The following is a 6,000-nucleotide window of genomic DNA, read 5'->3' as shown; positions in this document are numbered from 1 at the left end:
CTTCAGCTTGGTGTAGTAGGGCTGATAGAGCTTCAGCACAGAGTATAAAAATGTATGGGGATATTGGGTCTCCTTGGCGAATTCCTCTAGTAGTTTTAAAGGTCTGTTGAGGCTCTCCATTCACCAATATTGAGTAGGAGACGGAATTAAGACACTCCTGTATCAGTTGGACCCACCAAGAGGGGAAGCCTAGTTTGGTCATTACAACTCTCACAAAAGATCCATTCTACCCTATCATACGCCTCGCTCATGTCTAGTTTGAGGGCCATATATCCTTTCTTGCCTTTGATTCTTGTGTTCATTGAGTGGAGAACCTTATAAGCTACCAATGTATTGTCTCAGATGAGCCTTCCAGGAACAAATGCACTTTGGTTCACAGAGATCAGCTAAGGTAGAATCTGCTTCATTCTGTTAGCTAGTGTTTTTTAGACTACTTTGTATAGCACATTGCACAGGCTTATAGGCCTGTATTCAGTTACCTTCTTGGACTTTTGACCTTTGGAATGAGGGCAATGTACGTGTCGTTTACTTCCTTTAGAGAGCCATTGTGGTTCAGAAACTATAGGGCAAAACAGCACACTTCTTTCCCTACTAAGTCCCAGTTTTTCTAGTAGAATTGTGCAGGAAATCCATCAGGCCCTGGTGACCCAAGGGGGTTCATATGGAATAAGGCCAATCTTACTTCCTCCTCTGTAAAAGGTCTACACAACTGTAACTCCATTTCAGCTATAATCTTTGGTTGAGGGACAGACAAGCAGGTCTCAATGTTAGTAGGCAGTGATGAGTTGAATAAAGATGAGAAAAAACCTGTGAAAACTGGGCCAATCTCCTCCATCTCCGTGGCTATGTTTCCTTGTGGGCCAATTATGGACTTGATTGTGTTGATCTTCCTTCTATGAGTAGCTTGCATGTGGAAATCGCTCGTGTTTTTGTCTCCATTTTTTAGCCAGTGTTGTTTGCTCTTTGCTTCCATTTTAAGTCATTTTCCTCAAAGATTAACTCAGCTTTCTTTTGCAAGTCTTGCATTTGATCTATGTGAGTCCCATCACCCTTTTCTTAGAGTTGACTTATTTTGGCCCAAATTTGGTTAATTCCCTGGTTGTCCTACTGGTTGTTTGCTCTTTTCCACTGTATGAGTCCCTTTTGGCAAGTTTCTAGTCTCTTCCTCATGGAATCAGCAAGATTGTTTCCCATTATATTCTTGTTCCATTCAGCTTCTATTACTGCGCCACTATCTTCTCTAATCTCCCATGCAGCTTCATATCTGAATATCTTCTGTCTTCTCCTTTCTTTTTTGATCTACACTAGTAAACTGACATGGAGTGGAGAGTGATCTGACTTCACAGCTGCCAGTATATTATAGTTTGTTGAATTGAAGAGATCCAGCCAAGGTTTGTTTGCCATTGCCCTTTTCCTTTGTGTGCCCTTCCCCTCTTCTGTTGTTTGACAAGGAAAAACTTTGACCTACACATGGAATGTCTCTGATTTCACACTATTTTAGCACCCTTCTAAACTTTTCAATCTGTTTGTAGGGTCTACTTGGGCCTCCAAGTTTTTCTTTCTGGGGTAAAATCTCATTAAAATCCCCTGCACATAGCCAGGGAGTGTTTGGATCAAGTTTAATCATCTTGAGAAGTTCCCAGCTGCCATCTCTTTTCCTTTTGTCAGGATGTCCATAGAAACCCATGAATAACCAAGGGCTTGTAGTGTCCTTTCTAGTGATCATTGCACTAATGTGCCACCATGTATAATTAAGAATTTTGACATTCCATTCATCCTTCCATAGCAATGCAATACCCCCACTCAGCCCCACACTTTCCACGTCAAAACATGCATCAAATTGTATAGACCTCCTAACTCCCTCCATTCTACTTTTGTTACATTTAGTTTCCACCAGGAAAACTAGTTTGGGAAACTTCTCCTTAGTTAGTTTCCTAAGGATGCAAATTGATCGAGGGTTCCCAAGCCATCGACAATTCCATATTAATAGACTCATTGGGGTGGGCAGTGTTGGGGACCAGCCACTGCCTTTTGCTTTTGGGACTCGGGATCTTGAGCATTGTTTTTTGTTCTTTTTTGTAGAGGGTCCACCTCTTTATCACCCCTTAAGGTTCTCTTTTTAGGGCCCTTCTGGTCTTGGAGGTTGGTGACCTTTTGTAGGATAGTAGCTGGATTGATCTCTCCCCGTGCTTTCCTTTTCCATTTGCCCCCTTTTGGTTTCTCATCTTGGACACAGCTTGTCTTATTAGGGCTCTTTTCTGACTTAAAGGTGATGGGGTTATGTAAAGAGTCAGGTGCACATGTGTGGTCCCCAGAAAGTTCAGTAAGCCTTTTTCCTTCCCTTTGACTGGTTGGTATTGTATTTCTGGTAGGTAGGGACTCCTCTGGTTTAGTACTGCCCCCCCCCCCCCCCCCTCTTGAATCTCTGCTCAAATCCAACTCCATCTTAGTGGCTGAGGCATTGTGCTTGCTTAGTCCATTTTCTTGTAAACAGTTTCCCTTTTCCTGCTGTCCCAACCTCTCTGTATCACCATAAGATTGTCTCTTAGTATAGTCATCCCATATACACGGGGCTTTCATAAAAATAGGTACATTGAGTTCCACACCCACCATGAGCACTTTATCAGGTATTTCTATTGTTACTTTAGATCTGGCCTCCTTCACTTCATTATAATTCCATCTCTCATTTTCTCCATTGTCCTCCCTAGGTGAGTGTTTCTGGTTTCTCATTGCTTCACTTTCCTGACTACTTCCATACTTTCTACTATAAAAAATGGATGAGTTCATAGGCTCTGCCCTAAGCCATGAACCATATTGATACTGTTTTTCCTCAGGGTGGGACTCAAAATGAGGTCTCGAACATATTTTTCCTTTGTGATATAATACCCCACAATGAAAACAGAAATTTTGCAGGTGTTCGTATTTAAAAGAGATCCAGTACCTTTGTCCATCGAAGTCCAGCCCTCTTAGGAGAGGTTTGTGCAGGTCAATGGCAGTTCTAACCCGGAGACACCTTCCCCATGCTGAACCATCTAAGTCTGCATCTACCCATATTACTTGTCCAATGCAGGAGCCCAGCTTTTCTCCTATGCCTTCATTCATGGCAGCCAAAGGGAGGTTATGGCATTGCACCCAAAAGGGTTCATACCGAAACTGAGTAGCATTGATTGAAGTTTCCTCATCAAATTCTTGGAAGGTCAGTAAGTTTATGTCGAAACACCATGGCCTCCCACTTAACACTTTTTCTTTGTCTTGCATTCTTTGGAACTCTATTAGAAAGCATTGATCATTTAAGTCTTTGAATCGAACCCAGCCTTCCAGGTGCCAGATCTGGGCCATTGTTATTCTAAAAGCTTCAGTGTTTACACCTTTCTCGGATAGGACTCAGCCAACAACACAGACATTTCCTCGAGCAGTTTTGGTGCGTGAGTCTTCAGCTTGGATCTTAATAATTGTCTTTTTGAGTCATTCCCATCGGTTTGTTAATTCCTCTTCGACCATTGTGGTAAGGAGAGAGAGTAAACACCAAACACCAGTTACAATCTCACAAACAGTGAGACCACGCCGGATGTCGTAAGACAGTGGCTCTAAACCCTACACTTTCTCGAGAGAGAATGAGAGGGACCTGTCTCAACAAGCGTTATACCTAGAGTTTAATCGATCTAGTCTAGTTGATCCTATGAGCAATTTTTGGATTGAATTGAATTTGTCAGTCCACCCATTTTCCACCCAAGACCGACTGGTGTATGGATATAGGCCGAATCGGACCATTATGTATCGATTTAGTCAATTCTGTCTATTTGGGGTTAGCTTGTGCCAAATGGGCTTACTTTTTGTTGAAGACCCCACTTACAAAAATCTGATGAAAAATAAATTGGGTTTATTTCAACCCAACTAAAAAAATGGGACCAACCAATTATTTCTAGCAAAACCACTTTGGAGCAGTCAGTTTGCTCTTCCCCCATAAATAGCCCCAAATGAGATTTTGACACATAACTTATTTCACATTAAGCCAATAGACTACAACACACAAGATTATTTCATGATCCCAGATCATGAGCCCTCATGTATTTCTCAGTCCTTTTGTCTTATCCTGCCACCGTCGCCAAGCATCTCTACCACCCATCATCTCTGTCGTTGCCCATATTTGTTGCCGATCTCCTCCGTCTCCATCGATCATCTTCATCTCCATCTCCTCTCCAAAATCAACCCACAAATCATTCAAAATCACAATGAAACCATCTCTGCTTATTGTTCCTCCTATCGATACAAGATAAGCCCCTATTTTATACAACCCGACACAGAGTAACTCCTCATCTTCCATATGCATGAGCCAAGTTTAATAAAAGATCTAATTGAACAGAATGCACAATACTATTTTTCTCTTCATTTACCCAATATTAATTCATCCATAACATCACCTAACAAGAACAATGAATATCAAACGAATTGGTGCTACCATAGAGGAAATAGGGCATACCCGATTGGATATTCTAGGGAATTCATGCTACCAAATTGATTATTAGGCGCTATCCCATTCTTTGAGTGTCACAAATTCAACAAATACTCGGTGGCGGCAATAACTTCAATCGAGTGAGGAGGGTCTGTGGGTAATTTCTCGGAGAAGGGTGGGTGGAAAGGGGGTTCGGTTTCATGCAATAGGATGGGTGATGGGGGAAAAAGGGGAGAGTATTTTGGCGGGTTCCGTGAATTGGATTTTGACGTAGGGTCGGCGGCGACGGTGGCCATGCGAAAGGATGAGACAAGAACTACTTTCAGTGAGTTTGCAAGAAGATGAGGCAGCGGAGAAGGGGAGAGGGGTTCAATGGGTGCAAGTCTCACATGGGATATAGACACATCACAATAAGAATGGGGATTCTACGTGTCAATAGGCCATTAGTGGGCTGTTATATGAGCATTGATAGACCGACCAATCTAAAGTTGTTCTCTATTTCTAGTTTTGTAAATCTCCAATAATGTATCAACTATTTAACTTTATTTACTTATTTTGTTATTAAAAATAGCCCAAAGCAGAATTAGCCAAAAGTAATAATAAACATGTATAGTAACTAATATACTAGTATATTCTTCTCACATCAATCATCTTCAATAGGTGTGGACATTGTCTGCGATGCCTTTGTAGAATTTTCAACATTTTCACAAGTCCTATACATAAAAAGTGAAAGACACCAAATTATATAAATTCAAATAACAGATAGAAAAAAGGATATAAAATTAAATAAACTTGTTACATACCCATATTAAGTTTTTTAAAATCGTCCAAATCATCCATTATATATCTAAGGCTAATTGCAATGGAAGAATAACGAAATCAATTCTTTGCAAAAATGAGAGCCTCTACCATAATCAAAGACTAATTACTTTAGAAATGATCAAGTACACGATTTTCCGTGCTAAATGCAGGTTTAAAGGCTATATATATAGATGCTGGTATTGTAAGAACATCACATACAACTTTAGGAAGTACACGTATCTAATGAAGTTAACCTTCCAACAAATTAAAATGTCAAATTTTCCATCATCTTCCTAACAATTTTCAAATAAGTATCTATATGCTTCTAACTTATTTTTCAAAAGAGTTTTTGGATTGCAACCATTGCTTAAATTGAACCAAACTCAATGTTTTCCTATCGTCAACTCTACTACTTGTACCAATTATATCTTCAATCAAAGAACTTGTGCATTGATGTTGTGGATAAAAACTATGACCTTATTCATATTCAACGTATGCATTATACATACAGGCCAAAGCACTTTTCACTTTCATTTTAACTCAATTGCTCTCGTAGAATCGTGGGCATACATTTTTTTCAAGGAAAACCCAATATATCCCAACTTATACCAAGAACCAAGAACAAACCCAATTTATAACAATATATTCATATTATTGGAGTTGCCCCAATATGTTTCAAGTTTTTGCCCCATATTTATTTCCATTAATCTCAACACATGCCTTCCATCTTCACACTCTACATCAAT

The sequence above is a fragment of the Carya illinoinensis genome, chromosome 7 (genome assembly GCF_018687715.1).
Source record: "Carya illinoinensis cultivar Pawnee chromosome 7, C.illinoinensisPawnee_v1, whole genome shotgun sequence".
NCBI lineage: Eukaryota > Viridiplantae > Streptophyta > Magnoliopsida > Fagales > Juglandaceae > Carya > Carya illinoinensis.
The sequence above is the reverse complement of the archived record's forward strand: the minus strand, read 5'-3'. Positions refer to the sequence as shown.